Source organism: Palaemon carinicauda, chromosome 9, assembly GCF_036898095.1.
Source record: "Palaemon carinicauda isolate YSFRI2023 chromosome 9, ASM3689809v2, whole genome shotgun sequence".
NCBI classification, from domain to species: Eukaryota; Metazoa; Arthropoda; class Malacostraca; order Decapoda; family Palaemonidae; genus Palaemon; species Palaemon carinicauda.
The window spans coordinates 133,929,767-133,955,228 of NC_090733.1; the positions used below are offsets into that span (position 1 = coordinate 133,929,767).

General features: G+C 41.4%; 1 long non-coding RNA gene across 1 annotated transcript; it reads left to right on the forward strand.

The window, feature by feature from the left end:
* Window positions 1-220: 220 nt before the first annotated feature.
* On the forward strand, window positions 221-10,119 carry LOC137646878 (uncharacterized). Its single transcript, XR_011045491.1, has 4 exons — window positions 221-298; window positions 7,679-7,839; window positions 8,468-8,573; window positions 9,324-10,119. It is a non-coding gene; the product is annotated as an uncharacterized lncRNA (long non-coding RNA).
* The last annotated feature ends 15,343 nt before the right edge of the window (window positions 10,120-25,462 follow it).

Below are 25,462 nucleotides of genomic sequence, written 5' to 3' on the forward strand. Positions count from 1 at the left end.
CCTTGTGTCCTTAACCACTGTTACTTATTTATCACGCTTTAAACCTAATTCAGATACAAATGTCTATGCTTATTTCAATTTAGAATAGATAAAGAATTAAATTAAGTGAATTATGTATATTCGAAGTAATAGATATTAAGAAAATGAATAAAAGAACAATGTTATTTTTGTACATCTGGCAGACATCACTCCTCCAGTCATTTAGCTTCAGCAAATTTCGTTCGCCATTTGTTTGTTGTCCGTTGTCGAGTGAGTTCCTGTAGACGTGTGCCATTTTCATAGTTATACATATTTCCATGTAAGTTCAGTTATTTCTACTGTTTTTGTAATGAATATCATTGCTATAGTTCATGTATTAAACTTAAAATGGGACATAGTTGCTGTTAATTACTCATAAATCGCAAAAATTGTTCTGTCAGACTAAAGTGTTTTGTCCTGGCCAATGGCGGCCATGGGGTAGACGATTTTCATGTATATATTTTCTGATAATTGTGATTCATCATTGCTTGTTCATGGCTGAAGTCATTGGCAATAGTATAGTTCATATTTTGTACTGAAATTTGTGGAGGATTTGATATATGATGAATTATACCTCGAAGGTAAATTCCAATCGAAATTTTATCACCATCACTACTGGGTTATTTAGTACGGGATAGGAATGTCTCTTAGCTTAGGTTGTATTTATGGTTGTGTAGAATAATTTATATATAATGCTAGCTATTATCCTGTCATGCCTAAAGACTCATTCTACAGTGTACTTCAGGCTTAAAGGTATAAATCCTTTAGTAGGGACAGATATATTGTGCCCCTTAAATTGTAGTGTTAAAAAATATGGTATTATTGTAGTGTATTACAGGGCAATGTAACCTAGTATTAAAACTACTTTTTCTTATAGAAAAAATTACCCTCTTTACCGATATATTTTCCGTGCCCCATAAATTGTATTGTCAAAAATATATGGAGTTGATTTTGTGATGCTGCTATCTGTGGTTAAAGCCTTTTTTTTTTTTTGTGGGGGGGTTTCTTGAAATCGTAACTTGAGGATCAACATTACTTTGACTGGGCTAAGCAAGTATTTTTGTCCAACTCATGCTCTTCTCAACGATTTATTACTACTGCTCAATTGCGGGAAAAAATTACTTTTAAATAAATACAGGTATGAATATGTATTTTTGGGCTCAAGCCATGGCGTCCTGATGGAAGGTTCCTTTTTGGTAGCTTCCTTGGGTATATCACTACTAAATATTCCCAGAGAATTTAACCACAGGTTATCACAGAATTCTAACTTCTGGAGCGAGTATCCTAAAGGTTTCCCTTTTAAGACATCGTATATCAACAGGGGACGCATGTATTAACGCGCCACATAGCTATCTACACCCCAAACAGAGTTTTCGGTGTGTAGGGGCGGAGAATAGCTGGGAGCCGTTCCACAGCTAATCTCGTTTTGCTGACTAGTCTGTTAGTGGCAAGGTAAAGCTGAGTTTTTATACTTTTGTAGCCTATATGGTTTTTTGGCGACTGGTTGTTCGTAGCCGTTGGACATGACTTGTAAGGAAATTAGAGGGATATGACCTACTCTAAGGTACTTCAACCTAACCTGACTCAGATTGCAGCATCCATACTTGCCACTCTCCATATTAGTGATGCCCACCACTTTATTTTTCCATGCGTCCTATCTTACGTCTGCGGTTTGGCTGCGCTATTATTTTGGTAACATTTCAATGGGCTACACCCAGCCTTTTTTTGCATGAAAAATCCCATTTTCTGTTAATGTTATTGCATTATTATTATATTATTGGAAACTATCGTTTTCTGAGGACCACCTTCAATCAGGTTCCCCAGGTGGGAATCAGGGTTTTTGGTGGATTAAAATAAAAACCAATGGTTTTAAGTTGATAGTAGCAAAGCTCAACAAAACGACAACAAAAATAACCAGAAAAAAAAAATTTTAATGTAAAAATTGGTATTTTACTTATGGACATTAATTGCTTTCAACATAAAATATAGGTTTTTCTGTTGTATTATGTGATTTGAATGATTTTGAGGTTTATTTCCATCGCAAATGAATAGTTATCCTTCCACCACCCCTCCCCCTATAGATAATAACAATCTGGGGGGACTTCCTTGGGAAGCCGGGGTTTGGGTGGGGGAGACAAAGTAGGTAAAAACAGGGCAAAATGGAGGAAAAAACCTAAATATAACTCTCAAACATATAAAAATGGACTGGTATACAGGTATACACTGAATTCGAAATACATAAAAACACTGGAAATGGGAAGACCCTAGCCAAGAATTTTACATGAGAAAATGGCATACAAATGCAACTATATGACCAGTTATTGCACGTTACATTGTAGTTGTGCACTAACCTAACCTGTCACTGAATATATCTGCACCTGGATGGCGGGGCTTCGCACCCCCCCACCTTTTAGGTGGGAACCTTGCCCCCCACACCCACCCCCTTTAGGGGGAGTGGCCTTGTCCCCCACACCCAATTGGTTCTTGATTATCAAAATAATATTCAGCAACTTCACAACAAAAACTACACCAATCAACACTGGTTGCTCTACTAATTTTAAGAGAATCTATTACAGTATGATGGTTCCACAATTTATTGACCCAATGATTAATAAATAATAACTGTTTCCAAGCAGGAATATGAGTACCATCTAAAAAGGTACCTTTATTATCTGAAACTTGATATCCACATCGCCGGCGTTTCTTTGTTTTAGCAATCACCCCATTAGAACTACAATACCAAATATGCTTATCTTCCCTAAAAAGTAATGGTTTCTGACACTTAGGACACCGAACACTCAAAGGTAACACAACGTTGACGGAGAAAATCATATGCATATTTTGCATGTTCGGGATATGCACCACCATGATATTTGCCTATTACCCAAAAATAATCGAGCTCACAAGAGTCACACAACTGAATTTCACTATCCATACCTTTAAACTGATGGCGGAAAAGAAAATCCTTGGTCTGTTGGAACCGTATTGTTTTCTGATTGGTTAACAATGAAAACTTCATAAATTGACAGCCAGTTACATAAAGTGTGACAATTGACGTCATCTCTTTATCGAGGACCAACCAAACCATAGTATTTTGGAGAGAGTCAGGTATGTTTGTAGATGGCAGTTGTAGATTGGCTAATTGTCGAAACAGTGGCCTGAAGCACCTGTCTTCGAATGGCAAAACGTCAAAAGTATTACGAAATTCCAAAAACGTTTGTTATTGGCTGAAATCAATAAGAGTTAAGTCACAAGAGATGAAACAGGTGATTTGAGTGGTTGTCAACAAAGAACAAATAAACAAATGAACAAACTCAGGATACTGATGATTGGTGTAGAAGGCAAATATTAAGACATCATAAAATTACTTCCAATAAAAGAAGTTGAAAGGTGGAGCCAACAACCAAAACAGATTGGTTCTATGCGTACGCATTGAGAAGATAAATTTACCACCTACTAGAATGATATTTACGAAGCTTCTACCTAGTAGAATGCGATTTACAGAGCTGCCCGTGCCCATGAAAAGAATAACATTTGGACTTCAACTTTTTCAGGTGAACTCGCTAACGTTTTTCTTGATTTTTATAAGAACTAGGCATTTGCGACAAATATACAGAAATACTACAAAACACTTCCTTAACATAGTGAACTAAGTTAAGATACACTACATTATTGATGTCCATGAATAAAATAATACCCCAAAATTAGTGAAACGCTTACAGACTAATGACGGCAGAAGTACAGTACCTCTCGTACATCGTCGTCTTTCGAGCAGGGTTGTCTCAAGTATCGTTTTTCCCTGAGCACTCATTTCTAAAATGGTTTATGCTCCTCCATTGCTCGCTGAACGTAGACCGTTTTCAATACAATCAATTACCAGAATAGGGGAATTTACATTAAGTTTGAAAATTGATTGAACTCCACTATACTATATCTTCTGACTATAGTAAATTTTTTTTAGTGAGGCAGATTTGCACCGACATTTGACCCGGAAAATTTTCTTAATAGCTGATTGGTCGGAACTATTTTTGTCCGAATACTTCCGACCAATCAGCGATCAGGAAACTTTTCCGAGCTAAAGGGGGGCACCCCTGCAAGTCGGTGCAAATATGCCTCGCTAAAATAAATTGACTGTAGTTATAATAGGATCTGAAGCAGAAGGGGATAAAATTACCTCTGGTAACTTGAGCATAAATATTTCGTAGCTCCTTAAGTGGTTCAAGAAGCCAAAAAATTATATATAAAAAGCAAGCTGTCAAAAGCAAATGCAAGGACAATCCAAAATCAAACCATTGTTCTCTAGTCTTGGGTAGTGCCCAAGCCTCTGTTCCATGGTCTTCCACTGTCTTGGGTTAAAGTTCTCTTGCTTGAGGGTACACTCTGGCACACTATAATATCTTATTTCTCTTCCTCTTGTTCTATTACAGTTTTTATAGTTTATATATGAAAGATTTATTTTAATGTTACTATATTTAGAATATTTTATTTTTCTTTATTTCCTTTCCTCAATGAGCTGTTTTCCCTGTTGGAGCCTCTGGGCTTATTAGCATCCTGCTTTTCCAGCTAGGGTTGTAGCTTAGCATTTAATAATAATAACGCGTGCAAAGTAACTCACAATCAGTCTTCCAAACGAAAGCAATTGACTTAGACTCCAAAATAGCGTTCACATTTCAATCGATCAACAAGCAAGTTATGTCTCGCCTCTCGTTAATCATAATGTACTAAGAAATATGCCAAACTAGCCAGCACACATCCATTTTTTATTGCTAATTCCAGTTTTGCTAGAAGTTAATATAAAGTTAATATACTGTTTTGAATATTAACCAAAAAATATTAGCGACCCACAAAGTTGGTGTGCGCAGCATATCCATAATGTCTTGTCAGATTGTTACGTTCCTGTTGTAATGTATATTTGCAAGTGAAGCGAGCCACATGGCAGCAAAACTATCTTGACTGACTTGTTGTAAATTATTGGTTTCACACTAGTCACACAAACTATATGCATATTTGTGTTTCTCCATCTCATTAGCTTTTGCTATTTATGAATTTATGACTATTGATGCAAATGCATGGTTGTTTTGGCATTTTCTCTATCAAAAAAATTCAGTAAAATGGGTTGATTCAGTAATTAATTGATAGTTGAATTTTTTTCTTAAATTTTGCATAAAGAGGGTACATATATAGTTTTGCTAGTGTGACCCAGAAAATCTTTTAATAAATTACGAAAAAGGTCGTAAAAGCAATTTTGTGTGAAAACGGTCACAGATCATCCTGGTCGAGTCATTATTCCAGACTCATAATGATAAAGTTCAACTAAGGTTCCACCACCAGCGCAGAGTTATTTTTTTAATTAGGTGAGAAATTAAGAGTTTTAGTGAATATTTGAAAAAAATATATCTATTTGAGGACATAAATGTTTGTAGGTTGTCAGTTAAGATTTATTTTTACTAGAAATTTGGACAATTATATGCCTAATAAAATAAGATTGATTAATCAGGCAAGGATAGGTCCCATTTCAGTGTTTATTTACTTAACCCTCTCATTTATTCATTTTCTTGTCAGTCTTTGCCATGGTTTGTTCCTTTACGAATACAAAGTATAGTCCTTCAGTAATTCCACTGTTATGTAAGCAAACCAGGAACGGCTAATTGAACTTTTAATGAGGGTAAACATAGTTGCCGGTCAGGTGAAGAAACACTCACTTTGTCTTCAGACGGTACAGAAGTATTTTTCGGCATCCACGTCCGGCTGTTTTAATTCATTTCTTTCAGAGTACAGTACTGGGTACAATCTACTCGAGGAGATAATCCCAGTACGTTCTCGACGCATTCGCTGGGCGAGATGGTACGTACCAGGAAAATTTCTATCTTTAAGTGTACACTTCTGTTCGAGGTACAGCCACTCTTGTCCTTTTAGAGAATGAGCATATGCACTGCAGGCAGAAATGAAGGGCTCTGCCCGTTCAAGGTCTCGTGCAAAAGTACGACCAAGTACATGTACTGTGTCAGGAAGCAGGCAGCTGCCTACATTCTTAAATGCCTTGGGTCGTTCCCAAGACGCTTTGGTGACATAATTACCATGCTCACAATGAATAAAATCTGCTAGAGACAGACGAGTCCACAGATACTCTCGCTTGGCTGAGTGACAGGATCCTCACCAATGCAATCTCACCCTGCTTAGCCTCGAGTCTTGCAGGTATGCCCTCAGTGTCTTTTGACGGAGTGGGTAGCTAAGACTACTTCGCCCCAGTGAACTCAGTGTTGACACTAGTAATTTTAGTTTGGTGACCCTGATACTAATGACCCCAGTGGTAATCACCCTGTGCAGTGCTTCATAAGTGTGACTGGTTTCATGGTTCCTTCGTGCTGTAAACCCAGCATCTTTGTTGTAAGCCCCAGTGAGTGTCCTTCTGCTTCCACTGTAACATTGTTCCCTAGTCTTGTAGTTCCTGTTGGAGTAACCAGTGCAGTTTCTAGGTCCCTCACGAGACAGGAAGCATCGTTCTGTGGTATTGCATAGATCTGAATCTTAGATCTAAAGTAGAATGGCTGTCTGGTCTTAATCTCTCCTTCCTCTATCTGGGGCATGAAACAGTCAAACCGTTACTCACTAGATCTGACAATGTTGGTATGTTATGCTTCCTTCCGAGCTCCATTCTTTAGAATCTAACTTATTGTCCCCGTCCATCCTTGACGAGGAAGAGGAGGATGGCTGATTATATACCAACCCATTGAACATCATACGCCAGGTATATCATCCCAGACTGCTATCCCGTTTAGGGGAAGGGATTCTTTGTGATTTACTGATAGCGAGTTGGAGTCCTCTCCTTTTCTCCCATACTGTACCAGACTAACACTAACACTCCCAGGGAAGAAAAAGAACCAGCCAGTTCAGTTCTAAGAGGAACTTTCTGTCCACCAATTACCAAAATTTCTTGTTTAAAAGACAAATGGTTTGTATATGCATAGGAACAAAGAAATTTTTGAAGCAAGTAGTATTTTTCCTAGCTATACAAAGCTTGTCTAAGTTTTAACTTTCCACCTCGACCAACCCTCACAGTCTTGAGTTGAAGGTCAGAAGTTGGGTGTGACTGGCAGGTGGGCAGAGCTATTCACCCACAAACATCACATGATGTTAACAAGGGCCACCTGTCATTAATTACCTCATTAATGAATTCAAGAGTTGTTCAAGTACCATGAAGAGATTCCTTATTTTAAAGGACTTGTGTTTGTATAGCCAGGAAAAGTATAAGCTACTTTTGAAATTATATTTATTTTATTATGGCATTTATGGAGACTAGCATATGATATCTAAAGTACACTGGGGGAGGCCACTTAGTATAAATTCTTTGAGAGACACTAACGGGGAGAACGGATATTAAAAAACTGCCTAAACTTGGATCAGTTGAAGATAAACATGTTTCAGGATAGTATGTTTGATAGGGTTCAAATGTTAATTTTGTAGAGAATTTTTATTTTGCTGTGCAAGGGACTCTTGGATAAAAGAAAATGGGTTGATTTCCATTCTTTCTTTTTTTTTTTTTTCTTTTTTTTTATTTATATGGCCTTATGTAAGTATGTCTATGGGTACAGTATTAGAAAAATTATTTAGATAATGTAGGTATTGCATTACATGTACCTGATGAAATATCTTTTTGCAGATAATGGCATACATTGTCGCTTTGAAAGGTAAAATATCTTCAGAATTTGAGCACCATTCGACCTACCTAATGGCTTATCCAATGAGAGAGAGAAACATTTTGAGAAGGCACACATGAAAGAAAAGAAAATACCTTTCTACATGCATCCAATATGTTAGAAGGCAAGTATCACAGATAGAGACCTTTGATGATAATCTCTTATTGTACATTTGATTTTCCCTTCATGGGGTTTTCTGCAGACATGTCAAGCTTATATTTTGATTTTATTTTTTATAGCCTTATGCTAAATGAAACCTTGGTGTGTTTGGAGTATGTAATCCATGGTAACAAATACAATAATGAAGTGACTACCTTTGATAGGACACATGACCAACTTCATATCAATTTGGCATTACCTAATACTATTCAAGACACTTTTAATGTAAAATTTACAAATTTCTTTTTACCTAGCTGAGAAAATGTCTTGTCAAATTTCTAACCGATTCGCTCTGCAGTTCTAAATGTATAAAACATTCTAGCACATCAAGAAATCTCCAAAAATAGGTGACACTAATAGAGGTCTATACTAGTTTTAAATTCATCATCTGTGTACTGTAACACCCAGCAGAATTGGCAATTGTTTTAAGACCCAATAAAGATCTATACATGTTGCACAGTGTAGGCTAATCCTGTCATGGTATAGACACCTAAGTAAATCTGTTTGTAGCATTTATTTACACAAGTAAATTTTTAATTAGTTTATCCATAACTAAGTAAACGTTATTGATAATGTATTTGTTTCTTTTTCAGGTGACCTTTACAGCCGCGACAAAGTGGTGTACAAGGCTTCCGTAAAGCAGAGTTCTCAAGTCTAAATTGACATTGGAAGATAATTTTACCAACAATGTGATAAAAGGTAAATATTATGGCAAATGTACCAGAGTTTTGCAAGGTAACAGGATTTTATAATGGGGATTTGAAACTCCAGTATCTTTTTTTAGCCACTAGCTGCGCTTTCTTTTTAATCTTCACCTATATATGGGTGATGAATGGACTCCCAGGACCCATTGCTTGAGCCTTATATCCAAAATTCTTGTATTCAATTTAAGAATTGGTCCTTGATTTTGGTCCTTGACTGTCTCATGAGTTCATCTACCAGTGCCCTTGGCAGGACTTGAATGTAAACAGTATTCTTTTCAATCTTATTCTCATGAAGTTATCAAATTTAAACTTAGCATTGTGTAAGCGAAGTTAAACTCCATTTCTATATCAACTTAACGATCACAGCATTATTGTCTTATAAGACTTGAACAAACCTTTTTCAGTTTTCGCCTCAAAGTTTGGGTGTTGAAAGCACTAACCTTAACGATTAATGTGATATTAGTGAGAACTTTTTAGCCTTAAAAACTTTTGTATGGGTAAAAAGTATTGGATACAGCACTTTTAAATGCCTAAGATTGACTTTTAAATTGTTAAGGGTATCCTAATTACAGTAGGATTACCATATTCGTTGGAACTTTTCTGTCTTACAAACCCCTTACGTGGGAGAAAATGTATTGGGCCATCACTTATGAATGTCTAGATAAGTTTTAAAATAATTGACATCTGATTACGTTATCATTGCTGTAATTTAGTACATCTAAATTCATTCCAATGCAATTTTCAGGTGACAGGGCCAAGCCAGCAAATCGAGGGGAAAAGTTTTGAGTCCAGAAAATGTTCTTTCAAGTTCGTCGACAAATTGTGACAAAAATTTTGTCGAAAAGTCTGCTCAATTGTCAACCAGTTTTGTTGCAAGACAATAGAATACAAGATCTGCTTTTTGAAGTTTTAAGTTCTTCCAAGATTTTCTGAAGCACCAAAAGCGTCTTCATGTATAAGTCACAGATGTCTAACCCTTAGTGGTGGTTAGGGAAGAAATGCAGAGTGCCACCTTGTGACAAATTATATTTTATTTTAGTTTTTTGGGTATAATTATTTCATGATTTTTCAATTTATGTATTTCTGTAGGATTGCAATCATGCCACATAGATATAAGATTTTTTTTATCTTTTTATCATGGGTAGTGACATAGGCTCTGTACCAGTGTCTTCCGCTGTCTTGGATTAGAGATATCTTGCTTGAGGGCACACTCAACCTCACTATTCTATCTTGTTTCTCTGCCTCTTGTTATTTTGATTTTTTATCCTCTCTTTATTTCCAAGTTTTATAGTTTATATATGAAACTTTTATTTTCTTGTTATTCTTAAATGTCTCTTGTAGTTTTCCTTATTTCCTTTCCTCACTGGGCTATTTTCCCTGTTAGACCCCTTGGGCTTATATCATCTTGCTTTTCCAACTAGGGTAGCAAGTAATAATAAGAATAATAGGACTACATTATATACATTTTAAAATGCAAAGTTGACTAATTTTAAGGCATTCAAGAATCTATAAAAGAGATTTGTTCCGTAACTGACATACAAACCACGCTATTTAATATGGGTTATTACTTTCGGCGTAGCTGAAATGACGAGCCATTAGAATTTTAACGAGGGTTTACTACCCCACCGCTAGTTAGCGGAGGGGTAGGGAGGGTAGCTTGCTAAACCCCCCCCCCCCTCACACACACCTGTGCTTGAGCTCACTTTGCTCTCAGCTCGGGTGATAGTCAGACGTGTCCACTTTCACCCTCGCCTTCTTTGACAGCCATTTAATGCTTTTTGCATTTCCTTTGACAGGTGTGGGTGAAGTTGGCCTCGATGCGAAAGTGTCCTGGATTACCCGACCGCCCTTGTGGCACGTTTATGTCGGCGGTTGATACGGACCCTCACACCCTTTGTCCTTACTGTAGGGGCCAGCGGTGTGATAGAAATAGTGTATATGGAGAGGTTTTCTCGGCGTCGGAAGAAGTCCAGGCGGGATATTTCTCCTTCGAAGGTTTCTTTGAAAGGAGAAAATCCCAAGGGCTCTTCTTCCGTGGCCCAAACCTCCTCCGAAGCTCCCACTCGATCGTTTTTTTCCGAGAAACTTAAGTGGTAGCTTAGGCCATAGTTCTGTTGCCCGATCTCGGGTTTTGGGAGAAGGAGTTGCCTCCTATAGCGAGGCAGCTCCTCCTCCTCCCCCGGGGGAGGATTTAAATATTCCTGTAACTAATGATGATTTGTTTCAGCTTTGGGCTTCCTTGGGGCTTGAGGGTTTGCCCTCCAAGGAAGCCTTGTTTGACATGATGTGGTTGGGGGCCGCTGTCAAACAATCGCCGACTTTAGCAGAGGTTGATCCTCTGTCTATCGTCGACGTTGTCGTGGCAGAGGCTTCCGGTGAGTTATCTCAAACCTCTGCCCGTGATGATCCTGCTGTAGCTGAAAGCTTAGTTCCTCCCTCTGTACATCCTTCGAGGGAGGAACTAAGTCCAACGGTCTCTCCTGCCGGTGATTCTCCCCCTCGGGGGAGTTCACTGACAGAGACTACTCTTCGGAGGACTGCTGATGGTCAGCCCGCTGACCCCACGGCCCCCAGAGGGCGTATAAGTCGTAAAGCCCGCCTTCTTCTTCGCTGTCGAGGCCTTCCTTCACCTCACAAGGGTGTTGGGAGGCGCCTCTTTGGTTCGTCACCGCAGTCCGCCGCAGAGGAACTTCGCCATCGTTCTCCGACTCTCCCAGCTACAACCCTGGACCTCTCTGCAGATTGTTCGCGATCTCCTTCGGTGGAAGGTCGTCCTTACAAAGGACACGCCGACCTTCCACCCGTCAGACCTGCTGACCTGCCGTCGCCGTTCCTGGCTGCTGACGCGCTGTGGGCGCCAACGCATCCCGTTGTAAAACGGGCAACGGTCCCTTTGGGGTATCAAGGGCGTATGCGCAAGTTAGTGCATACGTCCCTTACGCGCCAGGTCTCTCCTGCGTGCCAAGGCTCACCTGCGCACAAGCATTCATCAGCAGAAGCAGCTCCTGTTATAGTGCGCCATGCGCGCCTTCGTTCTCCTGTGTGCCAACGATCTCCTGCACGCCCACGATCTTCTGATCTGGGCGCAGTGGGGACGATTCCGAATAGGTCCAGGGACTTTTCTTCTCCTTCATCTTTTCAGGCGAACCCCCTTTTGGTAACTCCTCCTAGGGATCGGTCGATCCCCTTCCCTCCAGAGGGAGTTTCTGACAGCACAGCTGTCAATCAGCAGCCTTGGTTTGGGTCCCTGGTCAGAGCGGTCATGCAGGCTTTTAAGCCTGTTCTCTCTGAGCTGGGCCACAAATCATTGGCAGCTTCTACTCCCCTGAAGAGGAAGAGAGGAGTGTCGAACGTGGTAACTTCTCCAAGGGCGAAGCCGACTCTCGTAAGTCCTTGAAGGCCTCCTCACCCCCCCCCCCCAGACTTTCACTCCTTCCCCTTTGGACGAAGATTTTCCGTCCTCAGGGGAGTCACGCGAGGTGAGGCGTTCCCCCTTCGCACCAATGAGGGAAATCCCACCTCGCGCTGGAAAGTCTTCTCGGGTATGGGTGGAGAAGAGCCTCCCACCATCGTTGTTGGAGTCCTGTATCCTTCCCAGGAGGGAGTCGAAGGACTCCAAGACTGTGCCGAAGTCATCTTCAAGGCTTAGACCGGACCCAGCCAAGCACTTGGAGAACGTCCACGAGTCCCCCCAAGAAGAGCCTTTGGGGACAGGAGACTTCGGTGCTAGCCCTTCAGGAGGAGAGCTGCAGGAGTCAGAGCATGCGTTCTGGCAGGTTCTGACCCTTATGACCCTCTTAATGAGAGAATGCCTTGATGAAGTCATTGAGCTTCAGCACGGCATTTCATTCCCGTGCTGAAACTTGGTGACGGGCAAGAGGGCTCTCGAACTTGGGGAAATTGCTCCCCCAGTTCGAATCTAAATTTCTCTCTTTTACCTTTTTCTTTTTCTCAATATTACTTCGACCTTATCCTAATTTCACAAACTTTCTTTAGTCTTGCTTTCCAAACTCTATGAGAAAAATTTCCCTCATTATATGTGTGTATATATTATGTACATATATATATATTTATTTATTTATTTTTTTTTTCTTTTCTCCTATGGCTTGGATGTTTTTACATCCATTGTAGCCCCGGCGGGGATGTTCATACATCCTTTATTGCTGCCTGCTTTGATGAGTGGGAGGAGGTATCACAGTTGGGAGGTGTTTGCATTCAAAGCTATATGTGAGAGTATTGGATGATTTCAGCCATCCCGAAGATGGTTTGGACCTTTTTGGCGGAACTATTCTCAAGTGTTGGGTCTTCGGAATCCAGGGGGATCCAATGCTTGGGGTAGGACTCTCGGCTTTTGGCCGGAAGCCCGTCATTATAGATATGGGGAGGATGATTCCATAATTTCTTGGTCTCAGTCCTAACAGGCGGGTTCAGCTTACACCTGTGCCTCTATATCTGTTTTGATGCTATCCTTCGGGTAGGGTATGGAGTGGACCATCTGGGAAGTATACTCTCATTGTGCCGATAGTGGAGAGTGCAAATTTCCTTTCCGACGTGTGATGGCCTAACATTCTCGAGCAGGTACATCAAACTAACTCTTTTCTCTCTTTAGTATAATGGATTCTTTAAGGAACGAACCCCCATCCCCTGGATACGCTGACTCTCCCCCGGCACTGTTGACGACCTCTGCTAATGTGATAAGGGATAGCTCTGTTGATGACCTCGGAACGGGAAAGGACCATTCTACTGATATTTCTAAATCGAGTAATTTGGGTAACACGAGGAAACTTCGAATCCTCCATGTTACACAAATCTCAATAGAAACAAATTATGATGATCTATGTAAAGCATTTGAATGCTATGGATGCATAAAAGAAATAAGGATGAAACTTGAAGCTGAAACTTGGGATTCATGGATATCTTATAGTAGTTATGACGAAGCATTTAGTGCAATAAGTAATTTGAATAATATTAAAATTAATAACTTGAATGTTGCGGCTGCTCTCTGCGATAAGGTACCAAAAGATTTAGATGTGTACAGGCCTGCCAATTGGTTGGAAAAAGACGCAGATTTAGTCATGCCCTCCCAGAGAAATCCAAAACCACCGATGTGGCTTATAGCTGAATCAAAGGGGGTTACAGGGAATTATTTTAAAATATGCAAATTGATTCAGAAAAAAGTAGGAACTATTGCACCAGGCGATATATCTCGTTTCGGAAAAAATAGTTTCCTTATCCATGCCAAATCCAGTACACAGTCGGTAATATTGTCCAATATGAAAATAAGTAATGATGACATTAAGTTAGATGTCAAACCCCACCTAAATTTTAGCTACGGAAGGGGCGTAGTTTTTAACAGAGACCTATATGATTTTACAGAGGAGGAGATACTGGCCATGTGTCCATTAAATGTTTGGAAAGTTCATAAAGTCCCAGGTACATCAATGATAATCCTTACGTTCCAGGATGCTGATGTACCTTTTCATATTATTATCGAGAACGAAAGGATTAAAGTAAGACCCTTCAAGCAGAAGCCATTGCAATGCTTTAATTGTTTTAAATTTGGGCACCCGTCCAAAGTTTGCAAAAATGAGAAGATGTGTGGTATTTGCTCCAAATCTTACCATGGAGAGTGTGCACTTGGAGCCAGGTGTTTAAATTGCAGCTCGAATCAAAAATCCACAGACAAGATCTGCGAGCTATATAAGTTGGAGGAAGCTGCCCTCAACAAATCAAACTTAGAACACATAAGTGTGACCCATGCCAAAAGACTATTAAATAAATCAAATAAATATGCTAAGGCATTAAAATCAAACCAACCTAGCACTGCCAATAGCTCAAAAAAAAGTATACTATCTGACAAAATGTCAAATAACGAGGTAACCATATCACCTCCTGAGGCTTTACCACGGTGTATTAACACTAGGTCATTGCCCATTGCTGTACAGCCTTCAGCCGCCATTACAAAAAGTAATACAAACCTCTCTCAGGCCATGTCCCTGCCTGATCTGATGGAGGTTCCACTTAAAACTAACCTACCTGATGCACCTGTTGTGGGAAAGGTGCAAAAACCTCGAATCCCACCATCTATTAATCGCAAAAGAGAGAGACCTCCATCTCTCTCTCCACCCTCCATTAGAAACGTTAAGGTTATGACATCAAATAAATTTGATGTTTTGTCTATTGATGTTTCTAATGAACCAGAAGATGGACTGAATAAATCAGAAATTCAAGTTGAGGTCCACCATCCACCTCAACAAATAGATAAAAAGAATACAAAGAAAAAGACCAACGTTAAACCCAACATAACAAGACCACCTCTGAAGAAACCTACCGGTAATAATGTTAAATTAAAAACTGCTAATGGGAAGACCTCATCCAAGATGTCTTCCAGAAATAATCCATAGTTTTCTCCTCCATTTTGCAATGGAACTGTCAGGGTTTGAGGGCGAAATATGAAGAACTTAAGCTCCTAATTCATGAGCATTCCCCCATAATTGTATGTCTACAGGAAAGTATGCTTGATTCTAACACTCCTAGTCCTCGAGAGTATGTTAGCTATAGAACACCATATAATCAACAAGCAGGGAGCCATGGCGGAAGTCTCATGTACATTCGTCGAGATGTTCCCCAAATACCCATGTCTATACGTACAACCCTGCAGGCAGTTGTACAAATTGATATAGGGAGAAAATATACAATATGCTCTCTGTACTTACCTCCAAATGATAATATTTTGTATGATGATTTAGCAGAGGTCATTCAACAACTCCCTCAACCTTTTCTCTTACTGGGAGATATGAATGGTAGACATCCTTTATGGGGTGATGTTTTGGCCAACACTAGGGGCAATATTATCTCATCAATTGTGGAGAATGAGGATGTGGGACTCCTTAATACAGGAGAGCCCACACACTTCCATGTTCAGACAGGTACTTTGTCATGCATTGACCTTTCAATTGCAAGCTCTAACTGCCTTCTTGATTTTGATTGGAGGACATTAGATGATTGGCATACTAGTGATCATGCACCAATCATTATAAACACCAACAAGGGTCCGCCTTTGCAAAGATCGCCACGTTGGAATCTAGACAAGGCAGACTGGGTTAAATTTTCCGAGCTAAGTGAAATCGAAGGGAGAGCAGAACAGTTTGAAAGTGTTGATGATGCCATAGACCTACTGAATGGAACTCTTCATACAGCAGGAGTCAATTCAATTCCCAAAACAACAGGGTTATTCAAACGACGACCAGTCCCGTGGTGGTCTTCAGAACTAACTGCACTCCACAGAGCCACAAGATCATCTCTAACACGATTGCGTAGACGCAGAACTGATGAGAATTTAACTATGTACAAGAAATGTAGAGCACAGTTCCGTCGTGCCATGAAAGAAGCAAGGCGCCAGTCATGGATGTCTTTTGTTTCCTCCATTAACAGTAGAACACCACCATCTTCTGTGTGGAGGAAAGTAAAAAAGATAGCTGGCAAATTCACCCCCAACCCACCACCAGTGTTGAAGGTGAATGGCCAGTATGTAACTGAAGCAAATGAAGTTAGCAATGCCCTGGCTAATCATTTTTCAAATGTATCCAGCAAGTGTGAAGGAGCCCCTGGTCACCAGTATAGGAGCACTGAAGAAAAGAAAATTTTGAATTTTGCAACAAGAAGGGAAGAGTCGTATAATTCTCCTTTCACTGAAAGAGAATTTGATTCCGCACTTGCTCATTGCAACGATACAGCCCCTGGACCCGATGGAATTCCATATGCAATGATTAAACATGTACATTTTAATACAAAGCTATTTATTTTAAGCATTATTAATAGAATATGGCATGATCATAGTTACCCAAGTGTTTGGGAACTAGCCATTATTTTAGCCTTTTTAAAACCCGGTAAAGATAAGTTTTTAGCAGCAAACTATCGTCCTATTGCATTGACATCTTGTTTATGTAAAATCATGGAGAAGATGGTCAATGCAAGGCTGATATGGTACCTTGAAAAGAAAGGTATTTTATCACCGATTCAATGTGGATTCCGAAAAATGCACTCAACGACTGATGTGTTGATACGACTTGAGTCTTCTATTTGTGAAGCCTTTGCTTCCAAACAGCACCATGTTACAGTATTTTTTGACCTTGAAAAGGCATATGATACCACATGGAGATATGGTATTCTTAAAACCATTCATGAATTGGGATTGAGAGGAGAGCTGCCACTATTTATTCAGGCATTTCTTTCACGTAGAGTTTTTCAAGTGAGAGTGGGGGAAACTATCAGAGAGTAAGTGCCAGGAAGAAGGAGTTCCTCAGGGTAGTGTGCTGAGTGTAACCCTTTTTGCACTAGCAATTAATGGGATATGCTCAGCCATTCCCCAGGATGTTCTCTCAACATTATTTGTGGATGATCTCTCAATATCATTTGCTGGCACTAGAATGGCAATGGTTGAGAGAAAAATCCAACTCTCTATTGATAAAATTATCCAGTGGGCTGACATGAATGGATTTAAGTTCTCGACAAGTAAAACTACCATTGTCCATTTTTGTCGTATCCGGGGAGTACATCCAGACCCGGATATATACATTAAAGGTCAACGGATACCATGTGTATCGGAAACCAAATTTTTAGGTTTGATATTTGACTGTAGACTGACATGGGTTTCTCACCTAAAAGCGCTAAAAGCTAAATGTGTTGAAGCTCTGAATATCTTAAAAGTATTGTCCCATACATCATGGGGGGCAGACCGCAATACTATTTTAAAATTATACAAGGCCTTGATTTTTTCCAAAATTAGTTATGGTTGTGAGGTATATTCTTCAGCCACCCCAAGCCGGTTAAAAATATTAGACTCGATACATCATGCAGGTATTAGATTGTCTACTGGAGCTTTTAAAACCTCCCCTATCCCAAGTCTCCTTGTTGATGCTGGAGAGTTACCTCTAAACCTTTATCGAATGTCTTCCATTCTTCGGTATTGGTTTAGATTGCAAAGACTCCCTAACTCTCTAGCCTTTCAGACTGCAAGCCTTGTAAGACACGCATCATACTTTGAGTTGCACCCAAAATCTCCTCAACCTTATGGCTTTCGGGTGAAACGATTATTAAATAGTCTGGATATAATTAGAAATAAGGTACTTCCATTCAAGGTATCATCAACGCCTCCATGGAAGTTACCAGAGATATCTTTTTGTAAATATTTTATAGGAGATAAGAAGAATATGTCAGACCTAGAAGCCAGGTCTCTTTTTAATGAACATGTTAAAGAACATAGAGGATCAACTTTTATCTATACTGATGGCTCCAAATCTGATGCTGGCGTTGGATTTGGGGTACATAGTAATGGTTTTAATTGTAGAGGTGCACTTCCTCTGACCGCTTCCATATTTACTGCCGAACTGTATGGCATATTAACCGCTATTGAGAAAATAGCGTTTGAGAAGGAGGGTAATTTTACAATTTTTAGTGATGCAAGGAGTGTCCTTCAAGCTATGGAAGTTTTTAATTCTAATAACCCTCTAGTTTTAAAGATTTTAGAATGGCTTTTCCTTATTGGACGGAGAGGTATAACAGTTCAATTTTGTTGGGTTCCAGCACATGTAGGTGTGTCCGGGAATGAGAAGGCAGATTCACTGGCTAAGGAGGCTGCATCCGACTTGCTGCCAAGAAGGTATGCCATTCCCTGTAATGATTTCTTACCTGACATCAAGAAATTGGTTTGCAATAAATGGCAACAGCAATGGGATAGTCAAGATGGCAATAAAATGAGGGAAGTAACAAATGACATATCTCCTTGGAGGTATAATATGATGCCCCGAAAATGGGAGACATCTCTTTGTCGTCTCCGTATTGGTCACACTCGGTTGACACATGATTTTCTGCTGAAGGGCCAACACCAACCGTATTGTGACAGCTGTTTAGTACCTCTAACAGTAAGGCATTTGTTGACCGAATGCCCCATTTATAACAACTTGCGGAATAGATATTTGTTTGAGGCTCGAGGTGAGGGTGGCAGGTTCATCCTTGCCAAGATTCTTGGAAATGATGTGTCCTACCATGCAAGTGGCATTTTTAGATTTATTTCAGAAGCAGGTCTTCTGAAAAATATTTAACTTTTATGACATTCAATTTTTATGATTTTAATTGAATACTATTTAATTTTTATTTTATTTTTTATTTTTGTATACATGAATTAAATGTTACCGGCGTCAATGACCTTAGATGTCAGGATGCCTGAAAACTTTAAATCATTCATTCATTCTGACCCTTATGAGGAATCTCAATGGGTTTGCGGATCCAGAGATCCCCCTCGTGAGGGCAAAGACACGGTCTTGGACAGAGTCTTTGGGACTCAAACCCCTAAAGGTTAGTGCGGCTTTGCCCTGGTCTCAAGGGGTTAAGAGTGCCAGAGACAAGGTCAAAGCCCAGCTCTCCGAGCTTGCCTCCTCCAGCCGATCCATCGCTGGCAACAAACTCCTCCCACCTCCTCGTGTCCAGAGGAGGTACTTTGATATCGTTGAGGAGACTTGTTAAGCTCTTCCCCTACACCACTCTTTGGAAGAGCGTACCAGGGGAGTCCCTCTTGAGTCACTCTCCAACCGGCAGGTCTCGTTCTCGGCGACGGAGATCCTTAGCCAGGAGAAGGGAGCGAAGTGTGTCATGCAGGCAACATCGTGGCTGGACATCTGGCTAGGGCCCCTAGGCATCCTTTTACGTTCAGAGGACTTGTCCAAAGAAAGTACCAGGAAGGCCATGGAGACCTTTTTACTCTCGGGCACTCGTACGATCGAGTTTCTAGCCCACCAAGTCTCAAACTTGTGGGCTAATACCATCTTGAAACGTCGAGATGCGGTGTCAGAGATTCCATCAAAAGGTCCCCAGTACTGAGATCAGCAGGGTCAGACATTCTTCCGTTATGGGGAAGAACTTGTTCGAGCCTAAGGACGTGGAACAGGCGGCTGAGAGGTGGAGGAAGTCCAACCAGGACACTCTCCTACATAGGACTCTAACATCGAGGCCCTATAAACCTCCAGCACCCCAGCAACCACGTCCTACCAAGACCACGAAACCGGCAGCTGCAGCGAAGACGACGGTGTCTAAGCCCTTTCCTGTCAAGGACAAGAAATGCAAAAAGTTCTCCAGGGGAAGAAAGAATCCTAGAGGGAGCGGCCGAGGCCGCAAACGCTAGGATTGGCAGTCCCCCTGCATGTCTACCAGTGGGGGGATGCCTACAAAGTTGCGCTAGAAGGTGGCAGCAACTCGGGGCCGATTCCTGAACGATTTCCGTAATCAGTCAAGGATATCGCGTCCCGTTCACAACATCTCTACCTCCCCTGACAACGGATCCAGTGTCGTTGAGCTCCCTTGCCATGGGATTGGCAAGGGGGCAAGCCCTTCGAGCAGAAGTCCAGACCATGTTGAAGAAGGACGCCTCTCCAGGAGGTTGTTGACGGGTCCCCAGGCTTCTACAGTCGACTCTTTCTTGTAAAGAAGGCGTCTGGAGGCTGGAGACCAGTCATCGACCTCTCAGCTGTGAACAGGTTTGTCAAGCAAACTCCGTTCAGCATGGAGACCACAGACACGGTCAGACTTGCAGTGAGACCGCAAGACTTTCCAGTCCATCCGTCTTCAAGGAAGTACTTAAGATTCAGCCCAGACAACAAGGTGTACCAGTTCAAGGTGCTGTGTTTCGGTCTTTCCACAGCACCACAGGTTTTCACCAGTGTTTTCACCCTAATATCGTCGTGGGCACATAGGATCAGCATCCGTCTCCTCCATTATCTGGACAACTGGCTGATCCTAGCAGACTCGGAGTCAACCCTTCTTTGACACCGAGACAAACTTCTGGGACTTTGCCAAGATCTGGGGATCATGGTAAATCTCGAGAAGTTCTCTCTGCTTCCCACTCATAGACTGGTATATCTAGGCATGATCATAGGCACCAATCTCCACAAAGCCTTCCCATCAAACGACAGTATAGCAAGGCCGAGGAGGGTCGCAAGTCCTTTCCTCAGACGAGAAGAACTTCCAGCTCAATCGTGGTTATGTCTCCTCGGTCACCTCTCATCCTTGGCTCGTCTAGTTCCAAATGGTCGCCTCAGGATGAGATCCCTCCAATGGCGACTCAAGTCTCGGTGGAATAAGGGTTACGATTCCCCTGACGTCATGATCCCTATGGGTCCTGCGGAACAGATGGACCTTCAATGGTGGCTGACGACGAGAACCTACGAAGAGGAGTGGATCTTCTCGTCCTCCCCCCAGATTTGATGCTGTTTTCGGACGCCTCAAAGAAAGGGTGGGGGGCCCACGTTCTGCAACATAGGACCTCAGGCCTGTGGTCAGAATCAGAAAAGGGCCTCCATATAAATCTGCTAGAAATGAAGGCTGTATTTCTGGCCCTTCAACAGTTCCAACAATACCTGGCGGGTCACTCTGTGGTGGTGATGAGCGACAACACCACAGTAGTGGCTTACATCAACAAGCAAGGAGGTACCTTTTCAAAGCAGCTATCCCATCTCGCAGTAGAGATACGGAGATGGACCGAAGCCCACTCGATTCCACTATGGGCTCGCTTCATTCCAGGCAAGAGGAATGTGCTCGCCGACAGTCTGAGCAGAGCGTCTCAGATAGTGAGTACTGTACTGAGTGGTCTTTGGATCATCTAGTAGCCAACAAAGTCCTTGACTTTGAGGGGTTCCCCGACTGTGGATCTGTTCGCTACAGCGCTGAACGTGAGCTTCCGCTGTACTGCTCCCCAGTCCCGGATCCCAAGGCTATCTGGCAAGATGCCTTCCAACAACAGTGGGACAACATCGACGTACAGTGAACCCTCGTTTATCGCGGTAGATAGGTTCCAGACGCGGGCGCGATAGGTGAAAATCCGCGAAGTAGTGACAGCATATTTACCTATTTATTTAACATGTATATTCGGACTTTTAAAACCTTCCCTTGTACGTAGTACTGTTAACAAACCACCCTTTAATGTACAGAACACTTAATGCATGTACTACAGCACCCTAAACTAAAACAGGCACAAATATTAAAGGCGATTTTATATCATGTGTTTCCTAAACACCTAAAAAGCATGATAAAAAATGGCAACCAATGTTTTGTTTACGTTCATCTCTGATCATAATGAAGAAACAAACTCATTTAGTGTACACATATATGTACGTATAGGTTAGTTTTTGCATCGATTATATTGATTATACAGTACTGTATGTTGATTTTTTTATTACCAATGTTTTAGTTTATGTATTTTTCTTAGGACTTCCAAATGAAATCTTTTTCTTTATGACGCCGCCTGAAACGACGGCGTGTACGCTCAGTAAACAACCACGCTCAGAACAAACAAGGCATTTAACGCGCATGATGATAGTGATAAATAATGATACAGTACATACAGTATTTACAGTAAAAGCATTTACAAAATATGTTACCTTACAAATATAAATTATACAGTACTTGTACGTAGCAAAGCAGGAAAACAATTTACGAGAGAGAGAGAGAGAGAGAGGGAGAGAGAGAGAGAGAGAGAGAGAGAGAGAGAGAGAGGGAGAGAGGGAGAGAGGGAGAGAGGGAGAGAGAGGGAGGGAGAGGGAGATATATTGTTTTACGTACGTAAATGTAAATTTTAAACAAAAAAAATATGATAGGTTACAACATGTAGACTTTTAAAACCTTCCCTTTAACTTAATGCATACAGTACGTACATTACTAAACTATAAAACTGGTTAAAGTAAAAAATAAAGATTGTTACTGTACTCACCACGAAAGAAGTTCAAGAAAAACTTGAATGGCGATGAATTTGCTGCACAGTAGAAATGATGATGATGAAGCTGATGATGTGTTCTACTGTGCAGTCAATGATAGTATTTTACGTCTCTTCAGACGGAGGTGTCTTTTCCTGGGACACCTCTTCAACTTCTTCAATTTCTTCCGAAGGCGTACTAGCAGGAGGAACTGGCTCTTTTTTGCGAGGCTGAAAAAACATTGTGATCGGAAGTTGTTGCCGCTGCTTCTTTTTTCGATCCAAGAGCATCCTGTAGGGAGTCGTGATGTCATCAACCTTGTTGCAGAATTGCATCGAGCGAACCATATCCTCGTCCCACTCTTGTAACATTTCTTTCGCCTCCTTCATATGGTTGCAGAACTTGGCAAGCCGTTCTAATGTTAAGCCCGTTTCTTCGACATTTTCTTGGGTCTCTTCCTGGGTACCCTCACTCTCTTCCTCACTTGCCGATTTCGTCAGGTCTTCGAGGTCTGCGTCAGTTAGGGGCTGGGAATGGCAGTCCAACAACTCGTCGACGTCTTCAGTCGTCATGTCGCCAAACCCGTCACCCCCAATTATGGCAGCCAACTGCACAGATTTCCGTATTGCAGAGTGTTGGATTTCCGACGGAGTAAATCCCTTGTCGTCGTAAACAATATCGGGCCACAGCTTCTTCCAGCTCGCATTTACGGTTGCAGGTTTCATCTCTTGAAGTGCCTTTTGAATATTCTGCAGGCACGTGGCTATGGTGTACTGCCGCCAGTACGCCTTCAAGTTGAAGTCTTCATCCTCGTCATCTTGGGCAGCATCCACACACGCAACGAGGTCCGCCAAGGTATTCTTCGTGTAGAGGGCCTTGAACGCCCTGATAACCCCCTGGTCCATTGGTTGAATTAATGACGTGGTGTTGGGTGGCAGGAACTCAACCTGAACGCCCTCACGCGACAGGTCAGTTGCGTGTCCACCAGCGTTATCCATAAGGAGAAGGATCTTGAATGGCAAGCCCTTCTCTAAGAGATATTCATGGACTTGCGGGATGAAACACTGGTGGAACCAGTTGGAGGTCAGCATCTTCGTAATCCATGCTTTTTGATTATGCATCCAGTACACGGGAAGGAGATTCTTATTTTTATTTTTCAAAGCGCGAGGATTTTTCGACTTATAAATAAGCCCCGGCTTTAACAAAAATCCAGCAGCATTGCCACACATCACGAGGGTAACGCGATCCTTGAATGCCTTAAAGCCAGAGGCTTTGGCTTCCTCTTTGAACAGGAAAGTTCGCGACGGCATTCTCTTCCAAAACAAGCCGGTTTCATCCATATTAAAGACTTGTTCCGGCTTGTATCCACCTTCAGCGATAATGTTCTTGAAAGTCTGGTTCACGTAAGTTTCAGCAGCGGCAGTGTCAGCGGAAGCAGACTCCCCATGCAGGGAAACGCTTTTCAGGGCGAAGCGTTTCTGAAACTTCGCGAACCATCCTTTGCTTGCGGAAAAACGTTTCTGAGGCTGGGAATCAGTGGATGTCCCTGGTTGAGGATCATCTGCATCATCATCATCTTCAGCATGGTTGCCGTCGTCCTCTTTAGGTTCCTTTGCAGCAAAATTCTCATATAAGCTCAAAGCCTTTGTTGGGATGGTGTTCGTATCCAACGCTATGTTCTTCTTCCGGCAGTCGGCAATCCACACAGCTAAAGCACCTTCCATGCGTACGATCGTTTTATTACGCGTTGTAACGACTCGCTTCGCTGATCTGCTAAAGGTGATTGCAGCAGTCTTTCTAATGTTCGCCTCGTCCTTCTTGATGTAGCGAACGGTGGATTCGTTGATGCCAAAATGGCGGCCGGCGGCCGCGTAACTTCTACCATCTTTTAACATGTCGAGAAGCGTAACCTTCTCAGCTATCGTCATCATTCTTCGGTGGCGTTTAGGCTCACTACCAGCCTTACTAGAAGCAGAACGCTTGGGAGGCATTGTAACAGAAAGTTCAACAAAAAGTTCAACTTAAAACAGTCGCACACAGCACAGATTAAACTTCACAAACTTAAGAACGTCTACTCAGCAATACGCGGAAAGAGAAAGTGAACGATGCAGCCCCGCGAGAACTTTGATGCTGCGGGTAGAAGATGCGGGCAAAACACCAATCACAGGCTAGATAACAAAACTTGAGTTTTGATTCGTCATCTATCAGCGCTTGAACCAATCACAACCCGTCTTAGTACTATGGCGCGTTGGTTACTCATAGAAGATGCCCCCGCGCATACTGAACGTACGTAGATTAAGTACAATACAGTACCGTAATAATAATAAATAATGATAATAATACTGTACAGTAATAATAATAATAATAATGATTAATAATAATAACAATAATAATTTTATTAACAACAACAACAATAATAATAATAATAATAACAATAATAATAAAAATTTACGTACTGTACGCTATTTTACGCCTCTCTCTCTCTCTCTCTCTCTCTCTCTCTCTCTCTCTCTCTCTCTCTCTCTCTCTCTCTCTCTCTCTCGTACGCTTACAGTATTCGAAATGTGATTTTTGCAACAAAGAATATTATTGGATGCAGTACTGTACTACGTACGTATACATACAAAAGATTCATGGAAAAGAAGCACATCCATTACAGTACACACCATTCTAATATGGTATGACTGCATCTGATTTGCGTTTCATGTTCGATTTAATTTTACTACGTACTGAATTATCGTATGATCACATTCTCTTTTCGTGTTTTATTTCTTTCTGTGCTGAATTATATATCATATGTAATGCAATGAACAATCAGTAAGAGCAGATATTACTAATTACAGTATTAATGGAATTACAGGTAACAAAATATCGTATTTGGTTATCTTCAGATTTCGCGGTATTTTCGAATTTTCCGGAAAATCCGCGATATGTATATATATATGGGTTATGGGAAAACCCCGCGAAGTGGTGAATCCGCGATTGTCGAACCGCGAAGTAGCGAGGGTTCACTGTATACGCCTTTCCCCCGTTCTGTCTGATGAGGAGGGTGCTCAACAAGACCAGAATATCGATCAATCTTTCGATGACCCTTCTAGCTCTGCTATGGCATCACGCGGAATGGTTTCTGGACCTTCTGCAA